The following is a 19,404-nucleotide window of genomic DNA, read 5'->3' on the forward strand; positions in this document are numbered from 1 at the left end:
TAGCAGTGGGCATGTAATTTGTTATTTTCTTTTGGCTTTAAAGTTGAAAAATGTTTACAGAACATTTCTTCTCTCTCACTTATTGTCAGGTTATCATCATTTGCCTCTCCATTAAAAAAAAGAGCACTTCACCTAAATATTAGAAAAAATGGGTGGCTTGGACAAAACAAAAATACAACTTGGTCCAGGAAAAAAAGCAGTCTATTGAATTCAAGGCATTGTCACAGAGACACCTGCTCAGGGCTGGATTAAATAGTTCTGTGTAGGTGTGCAAGGGGAGGACAACTGCAAGCAATTTTCCTTTACATCTTCAGAGCGTAGTAGTGGGGACAGGACTACACAGAGAGTCCGTGGAAAATGATCCAAGTCAGCTAACAACCACCATTGCTTGTTATCTGTCCAAATGGGCAGATCTCTTGAAGGAATCAACACTGCACACTTTTCTAAGATGACGAAGCTGCTGCTACAAGCCCATTTCCCAAAATGCTTCTAGAAGGAATTAAGGCTATTTCCACTGGTTGTGCTGCAGTCCCTCTAGAGCGGGTTCTTGTCTGGACCAGCAACTTGGCTTTGTATATTCAAATGTACTGAGCTTTTTTCTACTTGAATGGAGCAATTACACCGCAGGTCTCCAACATACTGATGGAGCCTGCTATCCCAACTGCAGCATAGAGAACGAATGTGAAGAGCTGGTATTGCTTAAAGGCTCTATAGCATACAAGTTGGTTGAATCCACAAAATAAAAGGATATGCTTGATGAAAAGCATTCGCAGATTCATTTTATCAAATTTGTTATCAACTTTGAATCCCTTAGTTTGTGTTCATTGTAATTTCTTTGGCCAGCTGGTGTAAGGAAAGCTGCTGCTATATCGCTCAGAAAGGTTCTGCCTGAGCATCTGTCAATGACCAAATACCAGCTTGTTAAATTGAAGGGATTTTGAGGCAGTATGAAACTGTGGTAGGTATCTGCCTCATTACTTGCAGACAGCAGGGGAACTGCGAGCCTTGAAACACCAGCTTCAGGGTCCATGACAGATTATCAGGCACGCTACCACACAATTTAAGGGACTCTTTCAGAGCTCCCATCTCTGCTATTACAAGGATCACCAGAACCCCTCCGGACCACTATACAGCCATGTTCCGTAAATGTTTAGCCTTTGGACCAAACTATATGCTGATTATCTCCTCAGCCTCCTGGCATGTTGTAAAGAGAAAAGACATAATGCTAATCCTGTACTTTCCTTAACTGGTAGCAACAGGGGGACATTGAGTTTAAATGCCTCTGCAGTATTACACGCAGCTGACCAGTGCTGGTATCCTTCAAACACTTTGAGGAACTTTTCGAGTTATTATATTGTCCTCTGCACAAGACTACTCTGTTGCTTTTTGTCCTTAGCATTTTACCCTTAGATTTTTTTCGCGCCAGAATCTTTTGTTGAATATTGCTGCATTATTCCATTCGTAGAGCTCTTTCAAACCTAATGCCGCCAGTACTCCTCTCTCATTGCTTCCCTGTCCACCAACTTACACCAACCTGCCGCTTCAGCACATCATGCAGAAGTATCTAACGGAATTTTTACTCCTTGCTTTCCAGATCGTTAAGTACAAGGCTAAACAAATATTCCCAAACGAACATCATCATGTGTTCAAATTAAGAGCACCTCCAAAATAGTGGCTAGGGTCTTTGTCATCCAGGCAAAACAGAGAAAGAATGTTAGGAGCCTTTAGAAGTTGCCATACACCACAGCACTCAAATTTCTCACACTAGTGAGAATGAGCAGCAAACTCCACTGAAAACAAAGGAGAGAACCCTGAAAAACTAGTAAAAACAAGGGGAGAAACAGGTCTACCGAGTTTTATAGCTCTGACATGTTTCTCACATAGCAAAAGAATACATGAGCTAAGGAAGCTGCACGGGAATTCTCCAGACCCCTGTGATCTCCTGCTCATTGTTCACTGAGCTTTGCTCTTATATTTAATCACAAATGTACATTATCCATGAACACAGAATTGTTTCAGGCTGGTATCTGGGAAGAAATAAAAATGAAGCAGCTTGTGATGTTGCCTCAGCTGTACTCACTCACTCCTCAAAATGGGCACATCCAAAGAAAATACAAGAGAGTTCCCCCCCCCCTTTATCCCCACTCTTCTTTTGCAAGAGAAATTCCACTGAAAAATCTTAGCAAAATTTCAACTGAAAAGTCTTAGCAAAAGAGGCCTTGAAATTTCTCATTTCTGTGATTTAAACAGAAACCTGAGGACTGTGTTCTTTGGTGGGATTTTTTTTTCCTAATCATTCCTGTGACTCATAAAGAGGATATGAAATAACAAAAGGTGACACGAACTCTCTGCCAGAACAGGCATTCCAAAATGAGAGTGGTATTACTGCTTCTTATCTTTTGCTTCTCATTATTCATCTGTTTCATGCCTCTTCATTGCCAAGACAGTTTAACATTTCTGATGCTCCATATTTTGCTAAGGTTTAATCGCAAGTATCTTCAAGAGAGGAGAAAAAAGGCAACAAAGACAGACATGGGCTAAGGGATTTTTGTTTAAAGAGTGAATGTTGTTGCTATACAATTTAAAACAAATCAACTCAGAGGATGACACCAACGACTGGAAAGAAACTGGTCTGTTTGTTGATCTCTAGCTGATGAACGCCAGGGTGACAAAGGTTAAGGTAAACAGTGCAGATTTTGTATCCAGCTCCAATGCTACCGTTACAAAGCTCTCATCCCAAATAATAAGGGACCTGTGCTTTGAAATAGATGGACTTTCACACTTAAACAACAAAGACTCACTCAGTACATTTGCATCCACTGAAGTGGAAGGGTTTTAAAAATATAAATGAGAATATAAGAGAAGGATTCCTCAAAAAGTCTCAAATGGAGGACAAAAGCAAAATCATCTGGATCTAAATTAAAGCTGAGCAATGCAAATCAACTAAAAGTTACAGGATGGATTCACACAAAAATACTAACAGCCACCTCAGAAAGCCCCTTTCATTCTCCTGTTGGTCAGCATGAGATACTACAGGGCTGGCCACTAGCCATTTACCAAGCAGTTAAGAGGGATGCTGTACTGACATTAATGTTTGATGTGGAGTTACTACTGTCCTCTGCCTCCGGAGAGCAGTAAGCAGTCTAATGTGACTGGCTCAAATCAAAGCGTATGGATCGTGATGAATTGACTCACTTGCAGAGTACAGGAATCCCTTTCCTGCTGCAGATTTCCCACTAAGCTTGCTTCTCTCTTAACAATAATGTATGATTTGAAAATCGTTATAACATCTTAAAGCCCTTTGTAGGCATACAGGCCTATCAGGATCATCTTGCAAGCATCCTAATAGGATGATACACCTCCCTGCGCACACCAGTCCACAAAGTGTTTCCTATCACACGCAGGAACCTTGGAGCCTGATCCCGAGTGTTGCTTTTCTGAGGAGCCCGACCATCTTTTCCAGTGCTCAAGGAGACCTGGTCAAACACTGCTGATAACGATGAATTCTCCTTTCGTGCATGATTGGGAAAGGTGCAAGTAGCACATGCTGTTAGCTGAGAAAACCACTACACCAGGAATTCTCTCATACAGCTACACAAGCAAAACTCCTGCCTTGCAAACACAACTCTCTCAAAAAAATATATACATATGTATGTATATATACACACATACAGGAGGGCCAACACACCCTGCGACAAATGCTCCCAAAGCTAGTGGACATGGAACACTGCCATAGGGGGCACACAAGTGCACACAGATAAACAGTTTGCATGGGACAACACAAGAAACAGATAAATAAAAAGAATACAAGGATGGGGTCCCCCCCCATCCATTGCCTGAACTGCATTTCCTATGAGAAGTGGAAGTGTGACTAACTGTGTGCAGACTGAGATACAACTCTACACTACCCTCCACTTCTGGCCTTGCAGAGAACCTCTTGCAATTCTTCGTCTCTGGTACAATAAACCGAAACCTAAGGAATAGCAAGACATTCCTAATGACTGCCAATTTCCTAGAGATTTTATTGTTCTTGATGTGGAACAAATGGCAGAGGCTTGGAAGAAAGGTAGGCTACAGGTAGGGAGGAGAGAAGGTCTCTGTTCTGGACCCAGGTTTTGATCAGGCTCTTTGTGATGGGCCAGGTAGAAGGAACTGCTCTTTCAGTAGATTCCTCAGGCAACTCTTACATCAAAAGGGATGGAGTAAAGTACGAGGCTGTTAGCACACACACTGTGCTACTCCTCATACAAAGTACAAGGTCTCATGACGAAGGACAGCACTATCACTGCTAACATTAAAACAATGATGATTCCTACAAAAATTAATTTGCTCTGAATTTGTCTCAGATCAGACAACTCCTTTCACTATATTCAAGAAAGGCACTTCAGACCTGTATTTTGCCACCCCAGAACTAGGACCTCTGCTGCAGGACAAGATTATCCTCAATCACCAAATTCACCCAAGGGGCTTCAGATTCCTGCAGAAACAGGAATTTATCATTATTTTGACTAGTGTTGTTCAAAGGGTAGCTGATCTTACATATGGGACCTCAAGTATGTACATTACAGTTTCTCTAATGTGTGGTAACATCTCTAACAGCACTGTACTGAAGACCAAGAATCAGAACTTGTACATATTCATGCATACTTCAGAATTCTACAATGAGCTTTAATCCATTTTTCACTCTCCCAATCTTCTAGAAAGTACCCAAAACAGCATCTGGCATTGCTGTATTATGTAACTGCTCTAAAAATATATTGCTGTAGGCAGGAGCTGTGACAGTAAAGACCTGACAGAAAGCCACCAGTCCAGCCCCCGCCACATCTCATTGCTGATCACGCCTTCCTTGCTCTCTACATCAACCAGAGCATGGTAGAGAGAGCTGCACCCACTCACAGCCTTCCTCACACAGAGGGCCTCACTTGTGCCTTAACAGCCACTTTCCCCTTACTCTGTGCAGCTGTGGTAGCACACACAGTTTACAGACAAGGCCCATGCATTGGCACAGCTGACCAGACAGAGCACTGAAGGGTCATATGGACACACAGTAACATGCCAAAATAGCATCTGCATTGCCTCACATGCCATGGATGTTCACAGGACTCTTGCACAGACAGGCCAAAGAGGAGGGTGGTAAGAAAGCCACTAAGAGACTGTGCAAAGGGACACGTAACAGCAATCTGTGCCAGTTCTAATTTATAAAACAGAAGATTTTCTTCCCACATTTTGAATTACAAGTGCCAACAGCTCAGAGTGCTTTAAACTCACTCATTAGTCTCAAGACAGGAAGGAGCGAAGAGTTTCTGACAGTAGCAGCGTAACTACAAGCAAGTCTAGGCTAGGGCTATACAAACAACAGAGCTCACCACTTCCAAACGGAGCTAGAGATCAGGAATAAAGTAAACAGGTTTGACTGGAATGAGCTGTAATCTCTTCATCTCTCTCACCCAAGTAAAAGGAACATACACCATACGCATATTTTTTCTCATCCATTTCCCTCAGGGGTCATGCGAGCCAAGACAGTGCAAAGGCAATGGCAGGTTCTCCTTCAGCACCATTCACAAAACAGGATTTCTGATGGACACATTCTCCAAAATGGCATTTTTGGTGGCAGTAATTCATGCCACCCTAGTCTTCAATCACTGCCTTCAAATGTGTATCCTAGCTACTAAAAGTCAAGAAAGCACAGGAAAGATTAAAAGGAAACCTTATCCACCAAAGCAAGAGCTTGGCAATATAATACCACCACAATGGTTGCCTTTTATATATCAGATAAAAAAGTTGGATAACTGCAGGGAGTTTTGTACATTACTCCAGGAGTTGGCTGGGCTTCTATAGAAGCACAGAGTTTTCATGCATCTTCACTATGCTTTTCAGTTGATGTTGCTGACCGCTTATCTACACATATGCTTTCCTGAACTGCTGCTCATTTTGCACAACATGATATCAGACAACAAGGACACCACAGCTACAGTGGAAGATGAAAAATTTTCAGTATGAGCAAAACTACATGCAACAGTAGAGTTATCATTAGCAAAATGCTGCAACACCTTCAAAATGTTACTCACAATATCCCTGTCTACCTCCAAAGCTTAAACAAATGAAAAAAAACACAAACCAACCCCCCCCACACACACACCACACCTGCCAGACAAATTCATTTCTCCCCAGGTCCAAAATAACCTCCACCACTTTAGAATGTGGTATCTGGCCAAACCCTGACCTCCTATTTTTATTTGAAGCTAGAGCCAACAGGAACAAAAATTTACTTAGCCACACTTCTGCTTACCTTTGATCTACTAAAACATAGGCAAAACAAGTTCAAAGTTACCAATGCAAAAGGAATACAGAAAAGAGTCTGGCTCATAAACAAATGACTACAGCTAAGTATATTTAAGGCACACATGTATAGCTGAATATTTTATTTTCATTTCAGATGCCAATATTCAGCCATCTGGCTTTCCTTGAGGCACCCCTTTTGTTTTTTAATAGACACTCTTCAATAGCAAGGCATAAAAACAACAACAACAACAAACAGAAGAAAAAAGAAAAACACAAAACCAAAAAGCAAGCCAAGTTTTTCAGTTTGCAGGCTACCAACCACCACATCTATAAGAAACATCAGACAAAGAAAGTTTCTATTTTCTAAAACTGTTCTTTATTGTCTAAAGTTTTCCTTTCCCCTTTATTCCACTGATTGCTAGTCCTAACGGCCATATGGCTGAACATTTATAATTAATGGCATTTATCTAAATAAATGCAGTGCTTTGAATTTTTAATAGGTGTGTCCACTAAAAACTCTCAACAAAAGATTTAAAAAAAGCCCTTTCTAAGAGGGATATGAACTTCATGACACACCTGGAGGCAGGAAGCAGTATTACTGCATTGACCAATCACACTGAACAAGAACTGCACATGTGCAAGGAGACTTCAGCCTAAAGCAGATGAAATGCTGGATGAATAAAAAGGAGTTCCAGGCAACAGAGAAACCACCGATCTACTACTTGTACTGACCTGACTTCCAGGCTCTTAACTTCAATTACTGTTGGAGACATCTCCACCCACATACAAGTCTTCATACAGTACAGCACAAAGAAACCTGTTTTTATGTGACTTTACAATCCTAGTGTGCTGATTAAAGGTGCCTTCTATTTTTGATATAATAAGTGTGAAAGGCACAAAAGAGCTGCAAACATTTCTAGAGCCTTCCTACCTGGGCATCATGTTGTGAATGTGTTTCCAGCAAGGCACCATACATTAGCAGCATCTTACAACAGCAGGTGCTCCCTTAGTTTGTTCTCCTCATAGTGCCAGAATGTTGTGCTATACTAACAACCAAGTTCTTGTTAGATTTCCACATCCACTCATCATTTCCTTTCGTTGTTTATATAAATTACCACGGCTTGTTATTTGTCAGGATTCATATCTGTGAATTTAATGGAACTGCACTTCTCAAAATCACCCACACTGTCAACAGCTCTAATTTGTTTATGTCAAATCAGACTTTTTTTTCCCCATTTACCCTTCTGTTTCATACCATTTATATTAGCTGTCAGCTGGGATTTTATTTATTTATTTGCTTTGGAAGGTTTGCTTCTGTGAAACTCTGATGGCAGAAGAACTGCATAGCTCAAAGGACAAGTAATAAGATATAAATGCTTTCAACACCAAGCTGCTAGTTCTCATTCAGTCCTGGTCAAGAGCAACAGAAGATCTGACCAGTTTTTGCATTTACTATAAAGAGAGGTTTGGTTGCTTTTCCTTTTTTGTTTTCACTCTGTAGATTGCTCTCTCTTACTATTTTACTAGCCACTATGATCCGCTACAAAATGCTTAAAATACACTAAGCTTATAGTGGAAATTTAGGCACGCAGAGATTTTATGAACTCTTCTACACATTGATATTTCATGTACCAAGAGGGCTTATTAGGTGTCTGTACCTCCCTTGGCAATCTAAGTACTAGGACTGTGCCTCTTCTCCAAGAGGTTCAAAATGGTGCCAGGCAAGAAAAAAAAATTCTTCCAGTAAGTATTTCCGTACACAACTTTGTAAAGAGATTATTAATATAAAGCTAAGATACTGAAGCATGTATGAAATTTAATATGCACTCAGAAGAAATGAAAACCATTGCCCATACACACGTAGTATTTGTTTTTCAGTGTCATTGGAGATCTGATGTTGTATATACTAGTAACTTCACCGTGCTTGGTGCTGCAGAAATCCAAAACAAAGAGACAGTCACGTTTAGTTTACGCTGATCATTAAGAAGAACAGAAATATTAAACCACAGCATTACGAAACAGAAGTCAGTCTATGAACTACTACTTGAATACTTAAAGGATGTAGTTTCGTCCACATTCAGCACACATTTAAGCAAACACTTTTGGCTTTAGTGATATAGAAGGGATTGGGAGGAGGGGAAAAACATCAGTATTTTGCTGAACTGGAGCCCTGATTCTTAAAGATTGAATTATCGACCCAGAAGGTGGTTCTGGTGGTTGTGCAGTGTTCATTATACCTAAGGAAAAAAGAAATCCAACTCTAGCCATGCTTTGGAGGGAGACCTGGTCTGTAACATCTCCTCCTACTCCATGGAGTGGCAGGGGCTGACTCACTTCGCTCTAATACTCCTCGCAGATACTTCCCGTTCTCTTGCTAAGGCCTTTCCCTAGCTCCTCGCCTGCTGCCTAATTCTCTCTCCGTACAAAAGCACACCAACAGCCCCTGTGCAACAAAGGAGATGAGCATCTGGGCTCTGCAGGCAGACACAACACACAGCTCCTTCTACTCCCCACCCATTTTTTGCTGCAGGGATTTAATCAAGCGCGAGCTACATTTGTCAGCGCGCTGGGCTGCAGCCTGGCACACAAGCTCCTTTGCTGCCCAACTTGCCTTTCACACTTCTGACAACGGCTCCGCATTGTGAATGCTTCACACATCGTGTATTTCCATTGTGCTTCTTCGGTTTTCCCCTTCATTTGGGGTAGTGACTTCTCCCTGTCCTGGAAAGATTTACATGCTGGCAAAACCTTAACAAAATGATTAACGGGAAGGATTTCTAGATATTATGGTCGAGTCCTGTTTAGAAAGGGAAAAAAACGCCGTGTTTCAGTTATGGTGAAATCAACAAACTCTGTGTTTAAATATTTAAATAGAATTGTGCATTTTTTACTTTCTATAGCTCTTTTTCCTAAAAACCTTAGATTTCACAGCAACAAATATTTGTGCCACTACTATGCCATCAGTACCAACAGAAGTTGCTATTTTAGGATTTTATAGATCTTCCTAGCTGTAAAAAAATAAAAATGCTTTGGGCTAAATTTAGCTCACAAGATTTAAGCACCTATGGGGGGAGAAAGGCATTCTGAAATCCTGGTGCATCTGAAGTCAGTGTGAGCACTACCTAGATTTCAACAGGGCAAGATTTTTTCCATCCACATTTGCTGAATTAAAGCAAAAAATATATAATAATAAATATGTAGGAACATATCTTCTTGCTTATTCATACAGTATACTTTCAGCTGTACATAAAGCATAACCTGCCCTAATTTTACAAACAATATGAAAATCTAATTTAAGCCTTGAAGGAGAGAGATTCTTATATGAGTACCTCAGAGAGCTACAGTCATCGTTATTCTCCTTGCAGCATACTGAGATGGGATTGATCCCATCTGCTAGGTCAATGAAGCCAGAATCAAAGCAGGTCTTCTGCTTGGACCAAACAACTCTAATCTTTGGGACAAAGACCAGTGTGGTTCTTAATCTTGAAGCCTATTTGTATAAAATTATAGTTAAGATTTGAAAACCTGCATAATTTAGCTAGACATCAAGATCACAACTTTAATTAGAAAATTCCACACGCTATACTAACCACAGAAAATAAACCCAGGAAAGTTGTGCCATCCACCGCCCTGCTCCAAATCAAGAGAAGGATACATAATCCAACCCACACAGGTGCTTTTAACCTATCATTAAAGGCTTCCACTGACAGAGAACAGACTGACTTCTGTTCTAACCTGCTTCAGCCTGTAAAATTAGCCAATGACTCCTTCTTGTACTCTCAGTGGGAGAGAGAAAATAGCAGATCGTCTTTCTGTTGATAACAAACTTCCACGTATTAGAAATTATCACCTCTACTTCTCTTCATAGGCCGTTTCATCTAAAAGAGAAAAATAACAAAAAAATGCCTAGAATTTTTGTCTACATCTTTTTTAAAACATGGTTCCCAGAACAGAACCTCCAGAACTGCGATAACGTGTCTTGCATACGACATTACTATACATTCACCCAAGAATGCGTGTCTGCTTTTTTTTCAGGCAGCAGTGTGGCACCAAAGCTTTATGTTCAGTTTGTGGTCTGCTGACAAGGTCTAATGTATTTTCCAAAGTACTGCTGCCTACCCAACTCTTCCTCATTTTCTGCTTTTTTCCTTCTTCTTCTTATATGCAGCATTTTGCATGCTGGGCTTCCTTTTCTTCAGTTTATCTAGATAGTTTTTAACTGTCACCTGTTCATTTAAACTATACTGGTCCGACCTGAAAACTGTACACATCTATCTTCACATCATTAATAAAAAATTTGAATAATAATACAGCTCCAAGAAAAACTCCCCCAGGACCTTACTCTAAATTTCTTCCTACTAGTAAATGGTTTGAGGAAAGATTGTCAGCTAGTTGTGTATAGGTATAATGATGATGACATCTAGTCCAAATTTCTCTCATTTTCTTATGAGAAAACCTTGTGCGACTGACTGTTCCAAAAGCCTATGCTACCAAGAAGGTATGTCTACAGTTTTTCCCCCACCTACTTGGACAGTCACCCTGTTAAAGAAGAATAATTTACCAGCTTATGACCTAGTTCATTAACTTCTAGTGCTTATATATTCTTTTTAAAAAGAGACCATAGCTGTATTAACTACAATACAGCATTATACCATGGCCATTTAGATACTGATTCTAGCTGATGTCAATCTGCAAGAGATCAGCCAACTTAGAAAGACAGAACAACACCTTACAGACAGTGCTCACAGTTGGGAAAAGTCCCTGCGTGGGCATATGCATACAGCTCTTCTGTCACACCAGCAAGACCATCTGTTTTCCTTCACATAATATTCAGTTCACTTATAATCAAAGTAACAGAGAAGTTGAGGTATCCAGCTTGAAACAGTGGACTTTGTGCATATAAACAAACTTTATCACAGCTCTCTCCAGAGTAAAAGTAAAACTGGCCTGATTTCCACACGAGTCACAGGTCCTCAGTATTTCTGAGGAAGGAGGAAAGGGAGGAGAAGGAAGAAGTCTCAGGCAGGTCTCTCTTATTATAATGTCTTAAGCATGAATTTTGAAGTCTGTCTTTACGGACACCAGCTTGAAAACGCTGGCGTAAAACCCAAGGAACTATCTTTAAAACCTGCTACATTCTATGACCGTAATGTAACAGCTCCTCTTCAATCTTTTATTCCTGGGGCTGGGTGAGCTTACCATCTCACTGCTCTGAGCAGGCTGGTGTCTGGCACTGCGCTGGTGCCCTTTTAACGTGGTGAGGGAAATTACCACTCTTGTAAATAGATCTTTCATACAAATAGGCCATTTTAATATAAGAAGCCGATGGTCCAAGCAATCAAGAAACAGCAATAATAGCTGTTGCCACAATAGCTTTACTACTAATTCACTTCAGCCTTAGTAATGACTTTTCTTTCATTATTACCATTCTATTGATACTAAGCACCAATTAGCCTCAGTTCTTCATCAACAGAACCCTGAACAGACAATGAGGAAACATGAAGTGATAAGGCCAGGACTGGCACTGCTAAGAATTATAAACTACATTCTGAGCTAATCACAAAAAGAAAATATTGCATTTATTTTCCATCAATTCCATTCTTCAGAGGGGGGTTACTCTGGGTTTATGCTCTTGGAACTGAGACAAGGTTCCAGTGGGTTATCATTCCTGTAGTTACAACATACAGTCAATTAAATAGTCTGGTTATATATACAAATATAATTAAGCCAACAAACTGGCCTCCATGCAGAAACCCCAAGCATAGAAAAGGCTTTGATTTTTCTAGCGGGCAAGGACCAGCAGCATTACACAAGATTTAGGAGAAAACAAATGGCTCATTCACGCTGTCCGAGGGCTTAATACTGTTGCAGTGGAGGCTTGAAGACCATGAACTGCAAAGGAGTGAAGGTATCTTGGCAGAGAGATGCAAGTTCACACCTTGTGCTGAAAGTCTACCCCTTTCAATCCAGTTAGGAACGTCACTTAGTCTTTCAGAAAGAGAAATCAGAAGTGACTGAATAGGATGTGGCTACATCACTTCTGTAGCTGCCGCTGATTACAGATTTTAGCCTCCTTTAATTAACCAAGAAAAGACCCAAGCCCAGCTGGCCAGGTCAAAACACTGGGCTCTCTTGTCTGAAGTCACAAAGCAGGGTCATTTCCTCCTCCTCCCTTCTCCCCAGATACAATGAATAAATCACACTTCTGGAATCGTTTTTAGATCAATCAATGCTGAATGTAAATCAATGCTGATTGCTGGCATGGGTGTTAAAATTTGAGAGTTTGATCAAGTCCTTAAAAAAAAAAAAAGTGCACAAATGCTAAATTCTGGATTTGATCTTCCTAGGAAAGGACGCATTTTCCACTACACTGCAGCTACCGAGTTATACATCCCCACAGCATCATTACAGATTTTGAGAAGATCCAGTCTATTATGTTTCTGATGATATCATTAGAATACATGGAGTCAAATAGGATCATAAAACAGGATGATCTGGCTCCTGACTGCAGAGATGACACAGCAGAGGTCCAAATATTTGCTTTGCTGCCTGTAATATTGCACTTTAATGAACAGTTGACAGTACGTAGCACAGTTGGCAGTGAACATTTGTGTCCAATAGCCCACGGTGGTGACATACCCATGTATCTGCAATAAAGTCTGCTTGTGAAGGGGATGTGTGTGTGTGGGGGGGGGTGTAGAGAGCTGTTTGTTTTTTTAAGAACACATTTTACCCACCACACCTCTGTCTATTTATGCTCTCACAAACACTGTAAGAATCATAGCCTGGTCATCTCACTGCTCTGTGAACATTTATATCTAGAGCTGTGCTTGTGCTTTAGATTCAAACATCCTTCACACAAATATCTCAGGATCCTTGCAGTTTGTGGGGAAGGAGAATCAAAAAGGGGGAAGTTTCAGATAATCTAGTGATCAAAAAAATAGGGCAAACTAGTACTAAGTATTTCTCTTTTAAAATAAAAAGAAGCTGTAAATAATAGGTTGCATATTTTATAGTAATCTTTCTAGTGGCTTCATTTAAGGGACAAAGCACCCACCTGAGACATCTAAGACTTAAATTTTTGCCCCAGCCAGGATCACTGCTTTCACTTACTAAATGTATGCAATGAACTCCATTAGGCAATTGCTTGTCAGTGTACAATCTGGGCTAATACATGGCCCCTTGAAAACATTTATTTGATAACAATCATAGGGATTGATTAAATTGCCTCAGATAAGCGCGTTTGCTTCCACCAGCTTAGCTAGTTATGCTAACACCATGTGGCAGCAGTTTTGAAGCAGATGAATTTGTGAAAATTTCTACAGAAGCTTTCAGGATGTAATGGAAATCTCATTTGGACTTGAGATCAGCATGCTTTTTTCCCCCCAACTCCTCAAAAATGTAGCTGTATAAATACATTAAAGCCAACAATTTCTGGCTCCCCCTTTTTATTTAAAACTTGCTTAATTAAGGCATTTATATTTCTGCAAATTACTGCAAAATGATTGACCTAGAGGTTGCTCTGAACCTTACAGATGAAAGAATTTACATGAACTTCTCAGAAGCTTTTTTTCCAAGTTCATTCGGTTTAAAATCTTTTCAAAATGCTTCTTTTGATTATCCCCTCAATGAAATTTCTTTAGTTGGTCAGAACAGGGAAATGATATTTGATTATCTCACCATGAATTTGTTCCTTAAAGCAGATTACCTCCTATTTCACAACCACTCTAAGCATTGTTATCAGCAGTAACTCCCATATAATCGTGTTCGACACTTATGATGAAACAAAACATTTTAAAACAAACAATTGCAAATGTAGCATGCTTCAGACTTCATAATGTCATTTTAAGTATTATTGCCTATTAGGAACAGCGACAACACATCCGAAGCAGTTAATAGAGATGAACACAAGACAGAGTTTGAATTCTAGCCTTAGAGCCATGTTCATTAGAGAAGAACCTATCTCCTTCACACTGCAAGTAGGATGCCTGCACAGTTGATTTCAGAAGTGATACAGATCTGCACAGAATATTACTTGTCTTCACATACCAATCTGACCTCTCTAATGAGGACAAGAATGCTTCTCCCACGGACTTACCAGCAGTGCAATGTAGAAAATCGCACACCTAATTAAATTACTTCTTATTCCAAAGTCTTGTTTAAAGAAATAAAAAAAAAAAGTTTACACTTTGATAAAGTAATGTACACAGAAACATACTGACTTGCTATTCTTCTTGCTACATCCATCCTACTGTAACAAACTATGCATGGCCACTTCCAGATCTAAGAAAACTACACCTGACAAGCAAACACCTCCTCAAACTTTCAGTACTATCCCTTGGAAACACAAAAAGAAGCTCCATGAGGTTATTTCCTGTGCTGGTAGAGATCAGCTATTGCATAGGGGTCATTTGTATTTCTGGAGGAGAACACTGCTTACACAGCTCATAGCAATACTCCACTTATGTCAGTTCACGGACCCTGAAGGCCACAACCTCTTGGGCGTTTCCTCAGAAATCCCAAAGCAGAGCTCTGTAGCCATGGCTGGTCACAAAGAGGTAAACTTGGCAGCAAAACTTCAGGAAAGATCTGTATAAACTTGAAAAGAATCCAGAAAAGTATCAGAGTAAATGAAGAGGGAATCAGAGTTTGGCTGTTCTGAAACTAAATGTCATTCCATGACATCTGTCTAAAAGGGAAAATGTTCAAAACACAGATCCGGGATGCTGCATTTCTTATTGTGATCTGCTAGGTGTCCGCAAGCAATTTCCACCACTCTCGTCATTGGCCTTTAGGGAGGATAACTCAGAGTGGATGTGGGAACAGTAACACAGACTGGCAAGCTCTTCAAATGAGAAGAGATGAAACCATGAGGAGGCCAACTCGCAAGTGGAGTGAAAGCCTGAAAGCAGCACAGGGGCAGAGACTCTTCCTAACTCTCTAGGCTCTACAAAAGCCAGAAGGAGACTCCAGCGACCAAAGGAATTCTTGAGTTTCACCTCACCATTTACTTGACACTTGGAGAAGCATAATATGTTATTCTAGGAAGGTCAAGTATTTCACTTACCCAGAGAGCTAAAAAGGTCCAAGAGAAAGCATTTACATTGGGTATGCTAATAATGTTGTATTTCTGTATTCCTGAAATTTGTTTCTAAAAGGTAGCATTTTTTATATATATATTATATATATATATATAAAATATATATAAAGCAATTGATGCAAGGCTTTTTAATATAGCTACAGTATATTCTGCACTTGAACTCTGAAAAGGGGTTCCTTTTGCATGATTTACCTTTCATTTGCTACTGATAAATATGGTAAGATAGCTTCTAAGGGTCAGTGAAGTACAATGAATCCATATAATATCAATTACAGTATACTGCATTAGCATGGTATCCTCAGAAAGTATACTTTAAGGTTAATACAGTACAGTTAGTCATTTATTAATTAGAAGACTATGTTGAATAATCCTTCAGAATGAACACTAGTTTTCTCATTCGAAATCCACACAAACATGCAAGGAAAATAGAAACTGCAGAAAATAGAAATATGCAGCACATGCTGAAAATAAATTTGGCTTCATGACCAAAATATTTAAATGCCTTTCAATTTGCTTGAGAGAACAACTGCCAACTTCACCCAGTGAAAGAAATTCTCTTATTGCTACTACTTCAGGTAACAGTTGTGCTGGCTTCAGAGTTGCTGCCTATTACAACACTTCAGATCCAAGCTCAAAAACCTTTACAGGGTGGTCTTTGAGGAAACAAAGGTCTTTAAACATGGAAATTACGTAAACAGTGCCACCACTACCACAAACAAAAGTGGCAGTAATAGACTGCAGCCCTACAACCAAAGGTTTACTCCTAAGGCCACTCTCCTAAACACTGTCTTGCAGCTCCTCAAGGAGCTACTGAAATAATATCGTTGCATTCTTCAACTACTAGATTCTCCTTGAAACTCTGACTTCTGAGCTCTCTTCTAGCCCATTCAAATTGGCCACCCTCATCTTCAGATCTCCAGATTCCATTCAGTGCACACATTTTTTGTGATTCATAAAGCCAGTTCAGACTTTGTACTCTTCCAGCAATGAAAACTGTCCAGTTTAGCCATAATTTTTTTTTTCAGAGGCACAATTAAGATGATTCAAGAGCAACAAGGACTGAGAGGGGTCCCGCTGCTTGGCTTCAGGAAGGATAGATATTCTAGCCATAAAGCTTAGCAGCAAAAGCTTGGAATTAGTCTCCTCTGGGAAGCCAGATTTTCTCTTCTTCATGGCAAAATTTGTCTCCCTTCCTCCCACCCACCTGCCCCAAGCCTGTCCACCTCCTGATACAGATTTAAAGAAACAATATAGATGTGTTCATAAATACAAACAAGGCACAGCTGAAACACAGAAAGCACCTCTGTTGTTCTCACTCCGCAGCCTGTTTCGCCTTCTTTCCATGCCCATTTCTGATAGCAGCCTCCCAACGCTGGGAATCTGCCCTTCCAGTTATACAGTGTCAGACAGAAAGCCTATGACCCAGCACAAAAAGAAGTTTCCAAGGAGCAAATTTTGGAGACAGAGAAAAAGCACAGAAGAGGAATTGACACAATAATATAGTTCCCTCATCAGCTTCCAGAGGGAGTTCTGCACATGGAGGAATGGGCCCCCTATTGCTCTCTGAATAGTGCATGTAGTTATTTTCCTCCTGCTCCCATCTAAGCATAATGCACAAAGGCATGCTCACCAGCACATCACCCACCAGATGGTACACTTCTGCTATGCTTTATCTTTTTGTGTTGCATGGACAATTTCCTCATTAAACCTGTGTGACCTACAGCAAACTGATTCAGTGTCTTACTCAAGTCTGGATTTCTGGCCCCTTTTCATCAAGGTACACCTGCTATTTCAGTCAGCCATCGCTGCCCTCATCTTTTGCAAAATTCTGTAGCACATTGCAGCACAGTCTTTGAGAGAGGCTTGGAAAAAGAGGGGCAGGGCATCAACGGGAGAAAAAACAGAAAGAAAAACTATGCTTAGTAGAAAATATTTACAGATTAGTGCCAGAAGACACACAGCATGATGTTCAGATTCACTGTAGTACAGAAAACCAGAAATAAGTCAGCAAGCATCTCCATGAAGGCCTCAGATCAGTATGATAAGTACAAGATTAGAAACAGTTGTTTAAGCACTTTGCTGAATTTAGAGCATAGGAATAGCTCTCTTGGATTGTTCCCAGCCAATTCACAGCCAGGACTGTGGGTGCAGTCCACAGGTTTGGACGCGTAAGAGGCCTGGGAGACACATTTCCTCATAGAGGCCTTTAGGTCAGCAAGGGAAATCTGGGTGCTGTGGCTTCCTCTGAATCTTCTCAGAGAAGATCAGATCCCAAACTCCAATTCAAACTCATCTTAAAGCTTGATTATCCAGCTTCACCCACAGGACAAATTCCCTTTGCAATCAATACAAAGCCATTTTCCTGACAATCAGTATCAGAGAGAAGGTGGGAAAAACACTGGACGTGACCTTTATAAGCCCCATTTCTGCTACTTATTAGGGATCAGACCCTTCCTGGCAAACAGGGATTAACATCTGAACTGGGTCTTTTGATCCCAGTAGCTACCAAAAAGCACAGTCCAGAAAAGAGGGTCAGAGTCTGGACAAGCAAAAATATTTCTTTTAATATGGTAATCGGTTGCGTTTCAGTACACGGCATTATCCCAGTTTACCAAGACACGCCAGGCACCAACGCTGTTCCGCTGTTTTGTGCCCCTCACACACACACTCCTTCCCCCGAATGAGCTGTTTTTCCCTAAAAATCCAGGACGTGTCCAACAGGACAGAGCAAACCAGGAGGCAGGCGTAACGCGGCGGCGCGGCAGGCTGCTGCTAACGGACGCTTTCTGGAAAGCGCCAGCCCCGGGACGCAGCCCTAAGGCCACGCAGCAGCGCCAGTCCACCCGCGCCCTCGTGGCAAAGAGGCGCCCACGGACGCCAGCCGCGCCCAGCGCAGCGGCGGCCTTGGGGGAGAGACCAGGCCCCAGGCGCCGGGGACAGGGGCGTGCTCAGGATTTTCCGTTGAAACCGCCAGCAGCACCACACAGCGCGACGCTACGGGCCGGAGCTGGCGAGGCCTGGCCTGCCCTGTCCCGCCGGTTTCGAGCGGCGCGAGCTTCTCCGGCCGCCCCCAGACCCTGCCGACGCGTCAGCTCCCGCCCGGCCCGGCACCGGCACCGCCGACCCACCTGCGCCGCGCAGCAGCACACCGCCGGCGCCCGCCGCCATCTTGCCGCCGCCCGCCTCGCGCCACCAGCCGCCATCTTGCTGCCGCACGCCTCCGACGGCGCAGCAGCGCGAAGGGCCCCGCGAGCCGCGGCCCTGCCCGGCCCCGCCCTTCCGGCTCCCGCCCCGCCCCGCGGGGGTGCGGCGGCGCCGGGCCGCGGCGAGGGGCCAGTGCCGCCTCTTCCGCGACGGCCGGCGCTTGGCAGCGTGCGCGGCGGCCCGCGCTGCCGCCATCTTCTCTCTGCGGCAGAGGCTCGCTGCGCCACGGCGCCCGGCCCCTCCTTCGCGGCGGTGCCCGTCCGGGAAGCCGGCCTCGGAAACGCCGGGTAAGGAGCTGCTGCCCCGGCGAGCCGCCCCTGCGCGGGGCGCGTCGCCTGTGTGTCCACCGAGGCCTGCGCAGTATCTTTCTTCCAGGCCTCCTGGCTGCGGCGGCCCTTCCCGTAGGGCCCAGCCTGGCGCACCCGCACGGAGCTCGCGGCGGCGGCGGCAGGAGAGAGTTGCCGGAGGAGGCCGGACCCTGCGCCAGCGGGTTAGCTCGAGTCCGCGGGGCGCAGGTTATTGCTGCCAGAGCGTCGTTAAAGACATTTACGCTTCATTGAAAAATGAACGTCAGGAGTTTTCATTTTCTAGCCCCAAAAGTTTGCAGGGTGAACTCCAGAAATGCCTAAGAAAGTCGATACTTTGTATATAAAAACGTGGTTTGTTAGAAAAGCCAAGTTTCAGTTGAAACCTACAAGTTTTTTGGTTAATCTTACTAATAGGGGCTGTCAGACAAAAAAGGCGAATGCCACATGCAGTGCAGTGGTGGTATTGCACGTTTATTCGCACCCAGTTCCATGTCCACAGGAAACTTTGCT

Source organism: Apteryx mantelli, chromosome 9 (genome assembly GCF_036417845.1).
Source record: "Apteryx mantelli isolate bAptMan1 chromosome 9, bAptMan1.hap1, whole genome shotgun sequence".
NCBI classification, from domain to species: Eukaryota; Metazoa; Chordata; class Aves; order Apterygiformes; family Apterygidae; genus Apteryx; species Apteryx mantelli.